This window comes from Cupressus sempervirens, chromosome 6 (genome assembly GCF_028749045.1).
Source record: "Cupressus sempervirens isolate cs-2001-9-10 chromosome 6, ASM2874904v1, whole genome shotgun sequence".
Classification (NCBI taxonomy): domain Eukaryota; kingdom Viridiplantae; phylum Streptophyta; class Pinopsida; order Cupressales; family Cupressaceae; genus Cupressus; species Cupressus sempervirens.
In genome coordinates, this window is record NC_143123.1 from 626,547,330 (window position 1) to 626,568,697 (window position 21,368).

Genomic DNA, 21,368 nt, shown 5'->3' on the forward strand with positions numbered 1-21,368 from the left:
TAAAAAATTAAAAAAAAAAAAAATTATAGTGACTCCACTAGGCAGCCACCACTCTGCCACCATGGCCCTACCAGTACACAGCTCACGGGCGGTTGCAACCAACAGTGCCATCGCGGTGACACTACCACTAGGCCATCACCAACTAGCCACTGTAGACAGGTGGCACCCCTAGTTCTTTGACCTTCGTCGATGGTTATCTCCTCTATGCCACCCACCGACAGCTCCTCTCCACTCCTGTCATAGTCAGCTATGCTTGTGCACATGGATAGCTTCGTCAACATTGGTTCATCTATACACCCTACACAATCATTTGTACACCTTGCATAGTCATCTTTCTTGACCACCTACATCATAGTCTGTGGACACATCAGTAGCTAAGTCAGCAAAAAGTCTACATGACATGTGGCATAGGTGCCATGCGACTTTCTGTTTTGTGGTGATGACCTTCAAGCTGTCAATTTTAAACTCTTCAGTGCTGACATTAGCATGATGTCAGTCCTACATCACCCTCTTGCACCTCTCCAAGGTCATTTTGACCTACCTTTATTTTTTGGTCATAACTTGAGCATACAGAGGTATTTTTCCTATCCAAAAGAAACACTGGAAAGCTACTTCCAATATGGAGACATTGGTGTAGCTATTTTTAGGTTTTGATGCAATTTTATTGCCCATTTTTTTAGTTGAAGTTTGAAGTTCTATTTTTGACTCTGACATGCATTTCTTTTGCGTCCCATGTCATTTTTTTGAAAACATTATATTTTTGGAAATTTGGTTTTTTCATCTTTTTAGAAATGTAGTACTTTTCTTTAGATTTTGGCCCATGCTCTTTCTATCATGTTTTTGGTGTTTTTTCTCTATGGTGGATATATTGGGTGTTTTATGTTTGTGGATCATTTTCCTGGCATGGTTTCTTTTATTATGGGCTCTACTTTCTTTTGTGTCAATTTTTTCCTCATTTTTATCATTGTAGACATCATTTGTAAGCACTTTTGTATATGCATTGAGATAAAGTACCACTTTTGCATTCGGGTTCATGAACATTTTTTTTTGAGACAGTTGTACTTGCACTATTTTTATAAAGCACCATGGGGGTATAGTTATTTACTATTTTAGTCCTTCTCCCTTTGTCAAGTGAGTGTCCCTTCTGCAACATTAGCCCCATGCAGCATCTCTGTGACTGTATCTTTATAGGTATTTGTACCTCTTCCTCTCTCGCCATTCTTGGTTCGTCTGCAGGAGATTTTTGGCCCACCTTCTCAGTTGTCTATCATCTCACCCTATCTACATTAAGGGGGGGTTATGTTATTTTTCTAATGTATCCTTGGTTCAATGTGTAATAGTGTGAACTATGTATTTAATGGTTGATCCTATATACGAGGTGATTGTAGTGGCTGACTACCTATGTATTTCGATGAGATGGATCATCTACCATATAGACATGCTTGATTTGTGCCTTCTTCTTCCATGGAGGTTCTTCAGATCAGTAGTTTTCTTTTTGATGGTAGATTTTGTGGCTTCTTCATGCTTTAGTGATGCTCTTCATGATCACTCCTTGTTCCTATTTTAGGAGACATTTCCCTAGTTGGAGGCTTCTTTAGTTCTTCACTAGGTTCTTACCTCTTTTTGGAGGAGGGTTTTTCCCACGTGGTTTTCTCTCTTTCCCCATTTTTAGAGGTTGCATCTCTTTGCATTGTACATGGGTACCTAACATGGCCTTGTTGCTAGGACCCATTCTACATTTTCAACTTAGTTTTGTGAGCTTAAGGAATTCTCCTAAGTTGCACTTAAGGGGGGGTGTTAGAGTAAATAATTAATTAATTATTATTTATTCTATTTACTTAAGCTTACTTAGGTCAATGCATTTATTTAATATTTAGTATTTAATGCATGTGGTGATGAGTTTTTGACAACAGGGGAGTTTATTCCCTTCTAGCATGTTCCACCCTTTTGTGGATGCTTGTTTGTCAACCTTATCTTCTAACACCTTCAAACTTGTTCTACAAGCTTCCTTGAGGCCTTTATAAGTGGTCTCTCTTTCATTAGATCTCACAACGCATTCTCATTGTAAATACATTTTCATTTTTTTGCAATATGTTCTCTCTCATGTCCATTTAGGGTTTTTCCCAAGCTCCATCTCTTCCTTCTTGGTTTCCCTTTAATAGGTTATTTTGCATGTAGGTGATCTTGGCAACTACGGAGTTGGATTTCATCAACTCCTACAAATTTAACATGTTTATAGGATTAACATTCATTATATTTTCTTAAGAAATATTATAGGTATTGGTATGATAAGATGGATATTTTTCTATTTCCATTAGATTCACTAGATATCATTTTAATCCTATGACCTGAAAAAAATAGTTCCAAGGGTGAACAATTTGTGCTCTAGAGGATGAGGGCTTATATTGAGCGATATGTGGGAAATATTATTCTTGTAATTTATGTGGATAACTTGTTACTCACAAGGATTTCTCATACCATGATTAAAATAACTCAAAGAGCCTTGATGATTTCTTTTGATATGAATAACCTTGGTTTGTTGTATTGTTTCTTTAGTCTTCAAATTCACCACTCTTCTGCCATCATTTCAAATTTTCTATAGAAGTATGTTCTTGAATTTCTACAAATATTTGGAATGGTTGGCTATGAAAAATCCCCTATTCCTTCTAGTTAGGTATTGTATACTTCATTAGTTAATGCTACCTTGTATAATAAATTAGTTGACAACCTTTTGTACTTGACACATAATTATCCTAATATTTCCTTCGTAGTAAGTCTTGTTTCCTAGTTTTCTCAAGATCACCATGAGATCCATTTGAAGGAAGCTAATAATATATATTTCTGGTATATTTAGGGCTCTATATAGTTTTTCATTTACTATACATTAGGTACTGTTGGTCTAACTTTTTGTGTAGTAGAAGTTTTCTGTTAAATCATAAGAAAAGTCAAATGTTCTGTTCCTAAGTGAAGCATAGGGTTTTGGATAATCCATCCATAAGAAATAATCATCATGTAAACCCTATATCATCTCTATTCATAAATTGTCAGGCCCAAAATTTTGAATTTTCAAAAGAGATGAATATGTTGTCATATTCCTTTTCCTTTCTCCCGGGTTACCTTTCTTCCTATTTGTCCCAACCGTCAAATCTGACTAGATCTACCATTGTCGTTACCTCACTATGAAAAGTTGCATGCTTATTAAGTATGGTGAGGTAATGAGTGTTGAGTATTTTAAGAGGCGGGACTGTAAAGTGAAGATACGGCAATCGGAAATTTGCTTATTAAATGTTTTATTGTGCAGGTACACTTTGCAAGTTACCGTCCAAAAAAGATAGGGACCCACTAGAATATCTGACATCAGAGCTGGAATGATAGTTTTTCCAGATGTTCCGCTAATTCGCTATCGAAAAAATTAGGTACTTCGCCATTAGCGAAGTAGCGAGGCCACGTGAAAATCTGAAGATGATGACATTGCATCTTGCTTGTATCATAATTACACCAGGTGGCATGACCAATCATAAATGTTGTTGTCAGAATCAGTTTTAATTGACAGAAGTGATTACTGGGTAACCCTTGCATTTTTCGGCACAGAATCCTTTTAAGTGCCAGAGCTCGCTACCTCGCTATCGGAAAATTCAGGTGCTTCACCGTTAGCGAGTTAGCGAGGCCCCGTAAAATGGTAAAAGATCAGCAAGATCTTTGGTGACGTGGAATGATAAATGACTATGGTAAATTTTGACATGTGCCAACTATGCAGAGATCTAATTCTCATTAATGCCTATTTGATTGAATGTACAAAAAATCCTGAACGTCAGCTTTAAGTGATCGACGGCTGTCGTCTCCTTGCTATGAAGAGTTGCAAGGGAGATAATTATAGTGACACAGTGAGTTGGGCCCACCGCCTTCCTTCTTAAGAAGCCCTGTAGCATATCTTTCGATCATTTTCGGATCAGATCAACGATTGTCACCGCTTCGCTATGGCAAGGTGCTCATTCTTTATGCATAATGAAGTAGCGACATCCTGACACATGTTCTCAGTCCTCAGTGGGTCCAAATATAAGCGCCATCAAAGAAAGAATTTTGTACGTGGCAAGTTCTCATTGGGTAAAATAACTGACATGGCAAATACAACTCCTAGTTTTTCTCTCTGAACCACATGATCGTAGAATCTTTGAAGATCGACGACGCAGTTTTAAATGAAAAATGTAGTGCCACTCTCTGCATTAATTAGACAAGAAAGCTTCATCCATGAGAAAAAATAGAGTATAATACAGAGAGATTTCATTAGTTTCATTTCACGCGAGCAAAGATTTTGGAGCCATTCTTGTGCAGAAGCCATTACTGAAAGAAAAGCGTGCTAAGGTCTGATAAAAATTGTCAAGTTGTCTATTCACGGAAAATTTGCAGGAATACAGAGGAAAATAGAGACAGAATTCAAGTAAATAATACTACCATAATCTTCGTGAGCTTTTAAGTTCTAAAAAGATAGCCCAAGATGCCTCCGAAGAAGGGATTTTCAGGTGCAATAAACTACTTGGATAGAAATGTGCATGATGATTTGCTTGAGTTGCTTCCTGAGTCTACTGTAGAAACAGTGCAAGTTAAGAGGTTAACCTCACTGAACCCTAGGCTAAGGATAGCTGATGGATTGTATGATAAGGGTAATTGGGTTCAGGATGCTCAAACTTCTCAAATTGGTTTGAGTTTATTCAAAAAATGGTTTGCGAAAAGGAAATTATATGCCCCTCATGCCAATATATGGAATTTTGATCTTGGAAAGCTTGTTGTCCCCAGTGTGTTTATGGATTTTGACCTACTTGAAGCTATAACTAAAAATTATGACCAAGCCACTAAGGTAGTGAGAAGAATGGATGGTGAGGCTTTAGTTACCATTAGTCCCGAGGAGATTAGGAAGGTTTTGAGTCTGGGACCTCTCACTATGTATCATGTGCCCATTAATTTGATAGAGTTAGAAAAAGAATATATATCCAAAAGGGATGTAGTTAGACAAGGTGCACTGAAAGCCCACATAGGTCGGATTGGAGGCCTCCCAACCATAACATCGTCTTCTAAAGAACCATTCAAGAAATCATGCTTTAATGCAAGGGCAGTAGAGATATATAGGACACTGTGCAGAGTCTTCGGAGAGGGTGAAGAAGATTTTATTCCGGTGAGCTTCATGTATATGATCACCCAAATCTCCTCTTTTGGTGTGAAAATAATTTTTCATTTTGCATCTTACTTGGCTAATGAGATTCACTAGGGATTGGTGGGGATTGCAAAGGGCAAGGTGGAAAAGGTTTGGGGTCAGTACTCCCTATTGATGCATATGTTTCTTTTTAAAGGGGCCACTTATTTTGGTAAAGAAATGGTTTTATATAAGGAACAAGAGGGGGAGGAACTACGAGTCCAATTATGGAGTGCAGACATGACTTGGGAAGTAGAAAATTCTAGCTTTATTAGATTTGATAGGCACTTTGCCTCCAAACTAAGATGCCTCATATTGAGTGATAATCCCAGAATTTCTAAGGCACTAATGCAAACCCCATAGTCTAAAATTTTCACATAATTGGGGAGATATTATCCCATATTCAGTCTCAACTATCATTAGGGTCTATGGATTCAAAGGAACACCCCATGTACTACTCTATCAGGTACCTTTAAAGGTAGGGATAGCTGAATTTTTGTGGCAGTTGGGAGGAGTGGAGGAGGCCTTTTTGCACAAAAGGGGAACAGGATCAATTTTTCCTACTTGCACTATAGCCCACAAATTTGTGATAACTAAAGAAGGGTGGATCTTTCTCCACAAAATTTTGGATCAATATAAGATGGCAGTGTCTCATGCTCATTTTTGTGATACAGAAGGTTTCTTTAACTATGCTCTTAGACTTAGAATCAAGCTTCGTCCAGTTCAGCATGAATTTTATTTTCCTGAAGATATAATAAGAAATGAATATTCTCTCCATGAGCAAAAAATAAAGAAAGAAAAATGGAGAGTCTATTCAAAAATTTTGGAGTTTATTAATTGTTTTGACAAAGATTACAGTCCTCTTAGTAATGCTGCAACCAATGCAGATAAGATAAATAAGCTCATGAGTACTTTCTCTGAGATAATGGAGGTAATGAATGAGAAGAAAAAACATTTTATTGATTCTTTTCCAGAAAAAGCAAGAGAGGTTATGAGAAAATTGGGTTTCACTCCCAACATTGGAATGGGTCCACTGGTGGTACGAAAGAAGGCAGGATATACTATTGTTCGGCAGCAGATACCCATTGTACACAAAGAAAAATAGGTAGTTGAATCTACCAGTACTATCATGGAAGAAACACCCCCTGAACCTTCTCCCAAAAGAAGAAAAATAATAAGGGAAGAAGAATCCCCTGATGAAGCTTACTCACCTTCTCAAACTCCGATGAGAATTGAGGAAGAGCAGCTCACCAATGAGCAATTTGAACAAATGGGGTCACAAGGAGAAATTTTTGTTACACAAGCAGAAATTGATGAAGGGAACCCCCAGGAACCTCCTGTGCCAAGTTTTGAATTAACTATAGTAGATTTCAGAGGAAGGGAATTGGACCCTGTTTTGAAACAAGCCAGTCAGCAATTTTTGTCTGATAACAGTTTTGTAAGATCTAGGGCTTTCCATCACTTTGCATGGAGGGTAAACATGCACATTTTTGAGAAAAGGTGTAAGAATATGAAAACAGAGCATCCAGAAATGGATGAGGCCTCCATTAAAAATCAAATAAAGGAACAAATGATGCAAGAGTTCCAGAATATAACCTCTGATGAGGGTAGACAGATGGTAAAAAATGAAAATATTTTATTATTAACGAATTGGGATATTGCTGATGCATTAATTTTTAATTCTGTATCAAATAATTTAGGACTACAGGATCCAAATAAAGAGGAATTCTTAGGTACAACATTCAGTAATGATCAAGCTGCCCTTGTTATGTGGTCCCTGAGAAGAAGATCCAGGACTACTTCATCACAGCCTCATGATTCAGGACTAACAGGGAGTATCATTGTAAGGAGAGTTGCTGATACTTCAAATGTACAGGCAGCCCACATGAATGTGGATTATTCTAAATTTGCCTTGGCCACTACAGAAAGAGAAGAGAAGGAAATGATTGATATGCATAGTAAATATGAAATAGTGGTGGATGCTTACAATCAAGAGGTAAAAAGGAGAATTGAGTTGGAAAACAGGGTATCACAATTGGAGAAGATACTTGGAAAAAGGAAAGTGGGAGAATCCAGTACACTGAGAATTGCTTATCCTCCACAGTCATCTGTTGGATTAACCCCTATCATTGAAATACCTGACACCCCTAAAAGACCCCAATTCTATACTGTAGAGGAATTTGAAGTAGAAAAAACCAAATTACATGAGTGGCAGATAGAATTTAGAAATCAGCAGGAAGAAACATGGAAGCAGGGTGTGACATATTTGAGGGATAAAATACAATGGTCAACTTTTTATGATTAGTTGACAAGTATTGTAACCCTCATGGATGAGTTGAATAAAGAAAAGGATGGACTAGATTCTCTTGCAGAGAAATGGAGACAAAGAAATAATGATATTACAATTATATGTATATTTGCAGTCCAAATGCCTTATCATCAAGTTGAAAAGATTTTTGATTTATTGAATAAGTTAGAAAATTTTGAGAATGAAAGAGTTTCTTTACAGAGAAGATTGATACTCTGTTTTTCAAAATATCTTGCTAAAAAATTCACCCTATTTCCTTGTGCTTTAGAATCTGTTGATACAATAAAGGAAAAAGAAAAATGCAAAAAGGAAATGGATGAATTATTCGATAACAGAATAATAAACATCATCAGTGAGACTGGCCATTGGTTTTGGGCAAAGACAAACGAGGAGCTGGTAAAAGTACAATTATATTATATTGCTATGAGAAAAGAATTTGATGATTTAGAGGAAAATGCAAATTCTTTAATAAAGATACAAAGAGAAACCCTAAGTTTTGATTGGACAGATGATGATACTTTTAATAAGTGGAAAAATCAGTTTAGTGAACAGATGTTAGGAGACAATGAGGAAGAAGATGCAAAAGTAGTAGTTACCCTTGTAATCAGCAATGATGACATGGAAAATCCCTAGGTTAAAGTGAGTTTGCAGGTAACAGAAGATGATACATCACTTACAGACCTCATGGGTACATACTCCAAAAGTGAAGAATGATTGTAAGGTCAGATCGTGCTCTTGTCTCAATAATTCAGAAGCATAACAGAAAGGGACCCGCCAAGAAATGTTGTTAATCTTTCTGTTATTTTGTTTTTTTCTTTCTTTTGAAAGGACACCTGTCACCTTCTTTAGCCTGAAGCTTGTTGCATCTCACACTATTTAAGTGAGATCCCAAGGCTAAAGAATGGTCTGAATTTTGTTTTTACTAAGTATTGTGCTTAGTCCTATTTTTGGTCCAAACATTTTGGAAAGCAAGTTTGTAGTATACTTTTCTGTCAAAATTTCTAAGGATACATGAATGTAGAAAGAACTGTGCTTCTTTTCTAAAGGTTTTTCTGGGTCTATTGTAAAGGATATACCATTTTCAAAGGAAATGAATACAAATTATGAATTGTCCCCATATCATTTCTTTCTGAATTTTGTCTCCTTTTAAATACTTAGCTACCTTGATGTTGTGTGAGTAAAAGCTTATGCAATTGATTGCAATCTAGTAGGGTTGTACATCCATTTGTTATTGTTGTTAATTCAATGGATTAAATAAGGGCTTTGATGAATGTGATGAGATTGCTTAGGTATTGAAAAGGATTTTTGAATGATAAATTCTGATAAGAATTGCTGATAAGAATTTGTTGCAAAGCAACAAATTAGATCTAAAAATTTACTATAGATTCTGAACCCCAATGGATTAGGCACTGATCGAAAGTATTTCAGCCAAGAGAGAAGTATATTATGATTGGTTTTTTCAAATACATCATAAAATAAAATTTTACTTTTATTTCCTGTGAGATATTCAAAGTTGGCTAGCACTTGCCTGCATGGAATGTTTTAGCTTCATTTAGCCATTGCTGTTGAAAATATCTGCAGATCTATAGAAGATTTCTTGGCCATATCTGTTCAAGAGATGTGTTTACCAATCTGGTAAGAGTTATGTATATGTTTGAGGATTTAGAAATGAGAATCAAAATAAAACTAAGAATAATTCTCATACAATTGTTCCATTTTTGAACCATCCCCGGATACACCCGCCCTGGTTTTTACAGAGCAAAAAGAGTAGAAAACCGTCTGAGGTTTTGTTGAAGTTGGGTCCTAGTACTTTGCATATGCAAGTGATAATGAGAAGTGGCTATTTTTTAGGTTGTGTATGTACTGATATCTAGGTATTAAGCCTTTTGTCGCTTAGTAGTTTTAGCACTGTTTTAACATTTTCAAACACCAACAAAATGGCGACTCTGTTGGGGACCTGTCTAACACATCTGTAAAAAAAAGTACTACAGTTGTCTTTAGTCCTACTATGTACGTGTGTGTCGTGTGATCTTTATTTTCCCCGTGGCTATAAGGAAATCTTTATGTCAAACCTTGAAGATTTAAAGAAGATATAACCCAAATACCATTGCTACACACTGACGCACCCAACTTATCCAAGTGTCTTATCTAACAAGAAAGAGTTGCAGTCTTACAACATCAGTGATTGGTCTATCTATGCCGTATTTTTGTTCCTACTTGTGTATTGTTTTCCTTCAGTCAGTAAAAGTGTTATTATTTTTTCTCGAAAGAGGGTGGCAACTCAGTCAAGGTTTTGAAGCTAGTGCTTATTGTAACAAAAGAAGAATATGGCTGACAAGAGAAAAAACACAAGGGCTTACATGAGAGCCAATCCTGATGTATCAATGTATACTGATCTACCCCAAGGTGGTAGGAAGAACCAAAAAAAAAAAAAAAAAAAAGATCCAAATCCCACTTGGAAGCCTAGAGGTAATGCCTCTATAAATTCCCATTATCAACCAGTAATAGGAAGAGAGTCATCTTCGCTTAGCTCTGAATTCGAAACTACAAGACTCTTAGGAGGTATTTTCAGTACCCCATTACCAGATGAGAGAGTTTTTCAAGAAAAGGACATATCTACTATGGGAATTGCTTCATTAAGACCAGAGCCTGTAGCAGATACAAATTGTAGGCTAGGATTTAGGAGTTCATCTGATAATCCTTTTAATCCCAGAGTAGCCCCTTATATGGAACCAAACCTTATAGATTTGGATGACCCTATTGATTCCAAGGCAACCTCTGTAGACTCTAAAGAAGTGCAATCTGAAATAGGATTTTTGAAGAAATGGATTGATGAGGAAGAAGCTAAACGCATTCGTCTTGAAAAGGAGAGGGAGCGAGCCACTTTGGATGCAATAATAGAAAGAGATACTCTGCTAAGAAGGATGGCTGCTTTGAAAGAGAAAAATAAAAAATTAGAAGAGAATACTAGAACTCTCCACAAGGATGTCTTTGGAGATGTTGGTAATCTAAGAGCTAAAGTTCAACAACAGGAGAAATGCCTAAATCAAAGGCAAGAACCAATTATTGCTCAAGTTCAAGCTTATAAACCCATTCAAGTTGATCCGGTAGAGCCCACTGGAACAGTTCCAGATAAAGGGAAAGGCAAGGCTATAGGAATCCAAATAAACTTGAGAAGGCTCGAAAAGAGAGGGAAGACCTTGCAAAAGAACTTGAGAAGGTTGGGAATGAAGCTCAGGCTGCAGAAACCAGAAGGAAAATCCAATTCATAAAGTCTAATTCTGCCTTGAATTCATGGCCTAGTTTGTCTATCCCAACTACAAATCCTGCACCAATTAGCGGTCCCATAATCCTGACTCAGAAAGTACCCCAATCTGCTCCTACCTCATCTTCCAATATTGGCACTCAAGTCCCATTTGTCCCACCACAGCTGTCCCAAGCTGCTCCCCTGAGTCAAGCTAATACAGCTAGTACTTCTAATGTTCCTAGTTTCCAGAAGAAACCTATATACCTCAAAAAAATAGACAAATATCATTTGCCGATATTCCTGGTGCCCCCCATCCCATATATTTTGATTTAAGGGATAAAGTGGTTAAGTTTTTTGGAAATAATGCTGTTATTGGTGAAGAACATTTGAGGATTTTCATTGACCTGCTGAATGATTATGAAGTTGAACATGTGGACATGGTGATGAAATTATTTGTGCTTTCACTAACAGAGGATGCAAGGGAGTGGTTCAGGAGGTTGCCTGATGATAGTATTACTTCATGGAGTGATTTGGAGAAATTGTTCAAAGAGCAATATGGGGACAATACTAATGCAGGATTCATGTTGAATGAGTTCAACAATATCAAGAAGAATCCAAATGAATCCACATTTGATTTCAATGTGAGATTTCAGAAGGGGATGTACAAACTTTTCCAGTTTATGAGGTTAAATGAAGACGTCTGTCTCACAACCTACTTCAATGCTTTTGATAGCAAAATGGCCTATCAACTGAGAGATAAGGATCCTAAAACTTTAAGAGATGCATATAGAGTTGCAGTGAATATAGAAAATAATAGAAAGGCATCTGGCAAACTAGGGAGGAGGGATGATCCTAAGATTTTTAATCCTAAGAATAATAATAAAAGGGAGGGTGACAAAACTCCCATAGGAAAAAAGCCTGAAGAACCTACTATAGGCCAAGTTTTAGAAATGTTCAAGAAGATGAATCCCACTAGTTTCAATAAGCCAAATGTTGCTGAAAGAATCCCTGTGAATAACAACAATTTCAATAGACAGCCTAGGATGCAAAATTACCCTTACACCACTCAGTGGAAAGATGGTAAACCAGTTCCCAACCAGACCCAAAATATGAAAGATAAGGGTACTCCAGACCCCCTGCAAAGGAACACTGTAAATATGAATGATGATGTACCATGGTGCATTATATGCCAATCACCTCATTCTACTGATTATTGTGTTGTTGCCCAGTCATTCGCCCAAGCTCAAGGAGTGCAAGCAGAAGAAGAAACTGAAGAGAAAAACCATGATGATATAAGCTACAATATGGTGAACACATGTGATGATTTGATAGATTCTGATTCAGAAGAACCTGAGAATGATGTTACTAGCCAGAGAATTTCTTACCAATTACATCATCAGCAAATATTTTTAGATAATGAAGAGAATGATACAGATAAGGTATGCAATACATTTTCTGACATAGGTCTCACAAATTTAAGAATCCCCTCCAAGGAGAAAATTGATAGAATTACAGCCTAAATGATTTCACAAGTCCATAGTAATTATAATTTGAGAAATAAAGCAATAAGTAATGATGTAGGAAGGCCATCTAGTGTGTTCATCAAAGACACCACTCATAAGATGAATGATCAACACAAGAAAGTCAGTATAGATGTGCCTAAGATCAAGGAGAACAAGGGTCAGAAATGGAAACCAAAGAAGAAGGTTCAATTTCAGATAGGTGAAGCAACAAAACTTGTAGTGCAACCAGAGAAATCAGAACCGGATGTTGTCAAGCAAAAAGTGGTGCTTACTACTCAAAAGACTTCGATTCCAGGTACTATTGTAAAACCTATTATGGTTGAACTTGTTGATATGATTTCCATATTATCTCAAATTATTGTAAAAGTGCCCTTGTCTGAGCTTTTTAGAAGTGAAGAGCATAAGAATAAGGCTTTGTCATGGTTGGGTGGAATAGCAAAAAACAATATTATTGATGATCAAGCTGTAGCCCAACAGACCCCATTAATAATGGAGGAAAATGGTATTATATCCCAGATTCCTCAGATGTTTTTAGATGATTCATCAGTTGTGTTCATAGAAGATATTGATCCTTTTTTCCTTAGTCTAATCATAAAAGGGAAAACCTTAAAAAATTGTATGATAGACTCTAGAGCTTCCAACACTATAATGCCTTTCAAAGTAATGGAAGCCCTAGGGTTGAAGGTGGATACTAAGCAAGGCAGATGCCGAGGGATGGATGCTAGAGAGGTTCCAGTAATAGGTACTATAAATGCCTTACCATTCAAACTGGCTGCATTTCCTGAGGTAGAATTAACCATGTCTATCCTTGTGGTAGATATACCTCCACACTATGGGATGCTACTTTCCAGAAAATGGAGTGTTGCCATGGGGGGGAGCCTACAATGTGACCTTACTTATGCCACCTTCCATATAGGGGAAAAAGCTGTTAGGGTAAATAGGGAACCAAGGGTTAACCACATCTTAGGTGAAGAAATCGACAAAGATACCACTTGTTTCTTAGACACTGGGATTAATGCTTTCAGGGCTGAATTAATTATTCAGGAAGTGGAAAACTTGCCTGCTATCATTGAAAATGAGGTTGAATGTTGCATGCATTCACCAAAATTATGGACAATGTTCTTTGATGGGGCTAGTTCTAAAGAGGGTGCAGGGGTAGGTGTAGTCTTTGTGTCCCCTGAAAATAACACCTTCAGGTATTCATTGACCTTGAAGTTTGCCTGCACTAATAACATCGCTGAATATGAAGCATTGCTGCTAGGACTCAAAGTGGCCACACACCACAAAATTAAGAAATTGTGTGTCATAGGGGATTCTGAACTGACCATCTCTCAGATCAAAGGAACCTACTCCTCAAAAAATAGGAGATTAAAGCAATATAGAAATGCAGTATGGGATCAAATAGAATTCTTTGATGCATTTGGGATCTCATGGAGAGATAGGACCCAGAATAAGATGGCTGATCTTCTGGCAAATGTAGCCATCAAACCAAAAGAAATATCATTTGAAGGAATCTCCCAGATTGAGGTCCAAAACAGACCTTCTATACCTGACAACATTGAAAATTGGCAGGTGTTTGAAGATGACAAAGATATTACAAATTTTTTGCTAAATGAAGACAAGTACCATGGTCAGGAGATGGACTGCAATGGACTGATTGAAACCATAAATGGGAAAGAAACCATTTTTGGTCAAGAAATAATACAATTAAAAACAAATAAGATGCCAAAGGGGTTGGTAGTCTTGGAAAATATTTTTGATAGCCAAGACAGAGTAAAATCGGAAGTAAATGACCCCAAACCCTAGGAGCTAGAAGAAATAAATTTGGGTACAAATGAAGTTACTAAAAGGGGTTTACATTGGCCAAGGTTTGTCTGTTGAAATCAGAAAAGCATTGATTGATCTACTTAGAAAGTATAGGCATTTTTTTGCTTGGTCATATGATGACCTTAAGGTTTATAGGGAGGATCTTTTCCAGCATGTCATGCCGTTGAAGGAAAATGTAAGACCTTTTAGGCAAAAATAGAGGCCAATCAATCCTACCCTTGCCTCAAAAATGTAGGAAGAACTGACAAAACTGAGAGATGGCAGAATAATCAAACCAATTAGGCATTCCACTTGGGTTTCGAATCTGGTTCCTGTAAGAAAAAAGAATGGAGATATTAGGCTTTGTGTTGATTTTAGAAATCTAAACATTGCATCTCTGAAAGATAATTATGGCCTACCTAATATGGAAGCCATGTTACAACAAGTGACTGGCTCTGAATTGATGTCAATGATGGATGGCTTTTTTGGATATAATCAAGTTCTGGTAAGAGAAAGTGAACAGTTCAAAATAGCCTTCACAACCCCCTGGGGAACATATGTGTATGTGAGGATGCCTTTTGGCTTGATTAATGCAGGAGCTACCTTCCAAAGGGCCATGGATGTAGCATTTCATGAGTATATTGACAAATTTATGGTTGTGTACCAGGATGATCTTACAGCGTATTCAAACAAGGCTGAAGATCACTGCAAACACTTGGAATTTTTTTTTATAAAAGCCCTGGAATATGGGGTATCTTTAAACCCAAAGAAATGCTCATTTGGGGTCACAGAAGGAAAGTTATTAGGACACATAGTGTCTAAGGATGGGGTAAAAATAGACCCAGAAAGGGTAATAGCTATTGATAAAATCCCCAAACCTAAAAATGTGAAAGGTATATAGTCCCTTTTTGGCCAGGTAAATTTTCTGAGGAGGTTTGTTACCAATTTCGCTGAAATTAGTAGACCCATTTCAAAAATGCTCAAGAAAGGAGCTGTCATAGATTGGAATGGTGAACCTTCATAGGCATTCCAGGATATAAAAACTGCAATAAAGAATGCTCCAGTGTTGAGGACCCCAAATTATGCAAAACCCATGCATATTTTTTCTTTTGCATCATTCCATACTGTAGCTGCAGTTTTATTACAGAAGAATCAAGAAGGATATGAGCAGCCTATTGCCTTTTTCAGAAAATCCCTACAGCATGCTGAGCTGAAGTATGAAATAAATGAAAAGCAAGCATATGCTTTGGTAAAGGCTGTAAAAGCATTTAGAAGTTATTTGGTAGGTGCTACTATTATTGCATTTGTACCTAGTGCTGCAGTTAAGGATATATTCTCTCAACAGGAAGTGTTAGGAAGGAGATGTAGATGGATCAATAGAATCCAAGAATTTAACATTGATATGCAGATAACTAAGTTAGTAAGAGGTCAAGGTTTGGCCAAACTCATGGCCAAAACTAACCTAGAAGCTAATCAGATAAACTTGGTAAATGATGATCTTAGAGCTGACTTCTGCGACATGGGCCAGTGTGACTGGTACACCGATGTTATACATTACTTGCAACATATGGAAGTTCCCCCCCATCTGCCTGATAATGAAAAAAGGAATACTAAATTGCAAGCCATCAGGTATGTAATTGTTCAAAATAATTTATGGTGGAGAAACTTTGAGGGAGTTCTATTGAAATGTGTTGACAAAGAAAGGGCAAAAGAGATTTTGAAAGAAATGCATGCTGGAATATGTGGAGGACATTACATGGCCAAAACTACTGCACATAAGATAATGAGGGCTGGATTCTGGTGGCCTTCTTTGTTCAAGGATGCTCAAGTTATGGTTAACAAATGTGATCCTTGTCAGAGGTTTGATGGAAAGCTGAAATTCTCAGGAAATACTCCACTGAAGCCAGTTGAAACTCAAGCACCTTTTCAACAATGGGGTCTGGACTTCATAGGAGAAATTTTCCCCAAGTCTAGCACTGGCTATTCTTTGATTCTGGTTGCTATTGACTACTTTACAAAATGGGTAGAGGCTATCCCTACCAGAAATGCAACAAGTAAAGTGGTAAATAATTTCCTATTGAATAATATTATTTCTAGATTTGGATGTCCACAGAGAATTGTCACAGATAATGCTATGTGTTTTAGGTCTGAGGATTTCATCAAGTTTTGTGATAAATATGGAATGAAAAGATCATCATCTGCTCCATATCATCCACAAGGGAATGGACAAGCTGAGTCCACAAATAAAAGCCTGTTGAAAATCATTAAGAGGACCTTGGATGATAATAAAAAGGCATGGGATTCCAAGTTACAGTTGGCAATATGGGCTGACAGAGTAACTGTAAAGAAGGCAATTGGGGTAGCTCCATTTGATTTAGTGTATGGAATTCAAGCTAGAATGCCTCAGAACAACTTGATGGGACTATACAATTACATCCAGTTATATGATGAAGATACTACTGATGAAATGAAAGAAAGAATGAATTGGTAGGATTGACCAAAGCCAGAAGAGAAGCATCTCTGAGGAACCAAAAGCTGCAGTTGCAAGTCAAAACACTCTATGATAAAGGAACTGTAAACAAGAAATTTGAAAATGGAGACCTAGTCTTAATGTGGAATGCCAGAATTGAAGATAAAGGAAAACATGGCAAATTTGATCCCATTTGGTTAGGCCCATATCTCATTGAGAATGCTTGGGGTGAAGATTCTTACATAATCAAAGATATATTTGATAATATTCTTGAATTACCAGTTCATGGATAGTTCTTGAAGAGGTATTTTTCTTGAAAAAATACTTATCTTCTTCCATGAACAGTAGTTTTAGAGTTTCCTGTCGCTTTGTTTTCTGTAAATCCTTGTACAGTCTGGGTCTTTGTTTTTGTGTGTTGCCTTGTGCTCTCTGAAGAAGTTGTCACCTTACCGGATGTGTGGTCTGCTCTCCCATAGATTCTAAATTCTTGCATAGACTCAAGTAGTCTATCATCCCCAGATAGAGCCACTGTTGGTCTGACTTTTTGTGTAGTAGAAGTTTTCTGTTAAATCATAAGAAAAGTAAAATGTTCTATTCTTAAGTGAAGCATAGGGTTTTGGATAATCCATCTATAAGAAATAATCATCATGTAAACCCTATATCATCTCTATTCATAAATTATCGGGCCCAAAATTTTGAATTTTCAAAAGAGATGAATATGCTGTCATATTCCTTTTCCTTTCTCCCGGGTTACCTTTCTTCCTATTTGTCCCAACTGTCAGATCCGACTAGATCTACCATTGTCGTTACCTCGCTATGACAAGTTGCATGCTTATTAAGTATGGCGAGGTAACGAGTGTTGAGTATTTTAAGAGGCGGGACCGTAAAGTGAAGATACAGCTCAGAGATTTGCTTATTAAATGTTTTATTGTGCAGGTACACTTTGCAAGTTATCGTCCAAAAAAGATAGGGACCCACTAGAATATCTGACATTAGAGCCGAAATGATGGTTTTTCTGGATGTTTCGCTACTTCGCTACCGAAAAAATCAGGCACTTCACCGTTAGCGAAGTATCGAGGCCACGTGAAAATTTGAAGATGATGACATTGCATCTTGCTTGTATCATAATTACACCAGGTGGCATGACTAGTCATAAATGCCATTGTCAGAATCAGTTTTAATTGACAGAAGTGATTACTGGGTAACCCTTGCATTTTTCGGTACGAAATCCTTTTAAGTGCCAGAGCTCGCTACCTCGCTATCAAAAAATTTAGGTGCTTCACCGTTAGCGAGTTAGTGAGGCCCCGTAAAATGGTAAAAGATTGGCAAGATCTTTGGTGACGTGGAATGATAAATGACTATGGTAAATTTTGACATGTGCCAACTATGCAGAGATCCAATTCTCATTAATGCCTATCTGACTAAATGTACAAAAAATCATGAATGTCAGGTTTAAGTGATCAACGACTGTCATCTCCTCGCTATGAAGAGTTGCAAGGGAGATAATTATAGTGACATAGCGAGTTGGGCCTGCCGCCTTCCTTCTCAAGAAGCCCTGTAGCATATCTTTCGATCATTTCCGGATCAGATCAACGATTGTCGCCACTTCGCTATGGCAAGGTGCTCGTTCTTTATGCATAACGAAGTAGCGACATGCTGACACGTGTTCTTAGTCGTCAGTGGGTCCAAACATAAGTGCCATCAAAGAAATAATTCTATACATGGCAAGTTCTCATTGGGTAAAATAACTGACATGGCAAATACAACTCCTAGTTTTTCTCTCTGCACCACATGATCGTAGGATCTTTGAAGATCGCCGACGCAGTTTTAAATGAAAAATGTAGTGCCACTCTCTGCATTAATTAGACAAGAAAGCTTTTTCCGTGAGAAAAAATAGAGTATAATACAGAGAGATTTCATCAGTTTCATTTCACGCGAGCAAAGATTTTGGAGCCATTCTTATGCAGAAGCCATTACTGAAAGAAAAGCGTGCTAAGGTCTGATAAAAATTATCAAGTTGTCTGTTTACAAAAAATTTGTAGGAATACAGAGGAAAACAGAGACAAAATTCAAGTAAGTAATACTACCATAATCTTTGTGAGCTTTTAAGTTCTAAAAAGATAGCCCAAGATGCCTCCGAAGAAGGGATTTTCAGGTGCAATAAACTACTTGGATAGAAATGTGCATGATGATTTGCTTGAGTTGCTTCCTGAGTCTACTGTAGAAACAGTGCAAGTTAAGAGGTTAACCTCACTGAACCCTAGGCTAAGGATAGCTGATGGATTGTATGATAAGGGTAATTGGGTTGAGGATGCTCAAACTTCTCAAACTGGTTTGAGTTTATTCAAAAAATGGTTTGCAGAAAGGAAATTATATGCCCCTCATGCCAATATATGGAATTTTGATCTTGGAAAGCTTGTTGTCCCCAGTGTGTTTATGGATTTTGACCTGCTTGAAGCTATAGCTAAAAATTATGACCAAGCCACTAAGGTAGTGAGAAGAATGGATGGTGAGGCTTTAGTTACCATCAGTCCCGAGGAGATTAGGAAGGTTTTCAGTCTGGGACCTCTCACTATGTATCATGTGCCCATTAATTTGATAGAGTTAGAAAAAGAATATATATCCAAAAGGGATGTAGTTAGACAAGGTATACTAAAAGCCCACATAAGTTGGATTGGAGGCCTCCCAACCATAACATCGTCTTCTAAAGAACCATTCAAGAAATTATGCTTTAATGCCAGGGCAGTAGAGATATATAGGACCCTATGCAGAGTCTTCGGAGAGGGCAAAGAAGATTTTATTCCAGTGAACTTCATGTATATGATCACCCAAATCTCCTCTTTTGGTGTGGAAATAATTTTTGATTTTGCATCTTATTTGGCTAATGAGATTCACCAGGGATTGGTGGGGATTGCAAAGGGCAAGGTGGAAAAGGTTTGGGGTCAGTACTCCCTATTGATGCATATGTTTCTTTTTAAAGGGGCCACTTATTTTGGTAAAGAAATGGTTTTAAATAAGGAACAAGAGGGGGAGGCACTACCAGTCCAATTATGGAGTGCAGACATGACTTGGGAAGCAGAAAATGCTAGCTTTATTAGATTTGATAGGCACTTTGCCTCCAAACTAAGATGCCTCATATTGAGTGATAATCCCATAATTCCTAAGGCACTAATGCATCTTGTTAGGCCTATGGACAAACCCCATAGTCTAAAAGTTTCACATAATTGGGGAGATATTATCCCATATTCATTCTCAACTATCATTAGGGTCTATGGATTCAAAGGAACACTCCATGTACTACCCTATCAGGTACCTTTAAAGGTAGGGATAGCTGAATTTTTGTGGCAGTTGGGAGGAGTGGAGGAGGCCTTTTTGCACAAAAGGGGAACAGGATCAATTTTTCCTACTTGCACTATAGCCCACCAATTTGTGATAACTAAAGAAGGGTGGATCTTTCTCCACAAAATTTTGGATCAATATAAGATGGCAGTGTCTCATGCTCATTTTTGTGATACAGAAGGTTTTTTTAACTATGCTCTTAGACTTAGAATCAAGCTTCGTCCAGTTCAGCATGAATTCTATTTTCCTGAAGATATAATAAGAAATGAATATTCTCTCCATGAGCAAGAAATAAAGAAATAAAAATGGAGAGTCTATTCAAAAGTTTTGGAGTTTATTAATTGTTTTGACAAAGATTACAGTCCTCTTAGTAATGCTGCAACCAATGCAGATAAGATAAATAAGCTCATGAGTACTTTCTCTGAGATAATGGAAGTAATGAATGAGAAGAAACAACATTTTATTGATTCTTTTCCAGATAAAGCCAGAGAGGTTATGAGAAAATTGGGTTTCACTCCCAACATTGGAATGGGTCCACTGGTGGTACGAAAGAAGGCATGATATACTATTGTTCGGCAGCAGATACCCATTGTACACAAAGAAAAACAGATAGTTGAATCTACCAGTACTATCCTGGAAGAAAGACCCCCTGAACCTTCTCCCAAAAGAAGAAAAATAATAAGGGAAGAAGAATCCCCCGATGAAGGTTACTCACCTTCTCAAACTCCGATGAGAATTGAGGAAGAGCAGCTCACCAATGAGCAATTTGAACAAATGGGGTCACAAGGAGAAATTTTTGTTACACAAGCAGAAATTGATGAAGGGAACCCCCAGGAACCTCCTATGCCAAGTTTTGAATTAACTATAGAAAATTTCAGAGGAAGGGAATTGGATCCTGTTTTGGAACAAGCCAGTCAACAATTTTTGTTTGATAACAGTTTTGTAAGATCTAGGACTTTCCATCAGTTTGCATGGAGGGTAAACATGCACATTTTTGAGCAAAGTTGTAAGAATATGAAAACAGAGCATCCAGAAATGGATAAGGCCTCCATTCAAAATCAAATAAAGGAAAAAATGATGCAAGAGTTCCAGAATATAACCCCTAATGAGGGTAGACAGATGGTAAAAAATGCAAATATTTTATTATTGCCCAATTGGGATATTGCTGATACATTAATTTTTAATTCTGTATCAAATAATTTAGGACTACAAGATCCAAATAAAGAGGAATTCTTGGGTACAACATTCAGCAATGATCAAGCTGCCCTTGTTATGTGGTCCCTGAGAAGAGGATCCAGGACTACTTCATCACAGCCTCATGATTCAGGACTAACAGGGAGTATCATTGTAAGGAGAGTTGCTGATACTTCAAATGTACAGGCAGCCCACATGAATGTGGATTATTCTAAATTTTCCTTGGCCACTATAGAAAGAGAAGAGAAGGAAATGATTGATATGCACAGTAAATATGAAATAGTGGTGGATGC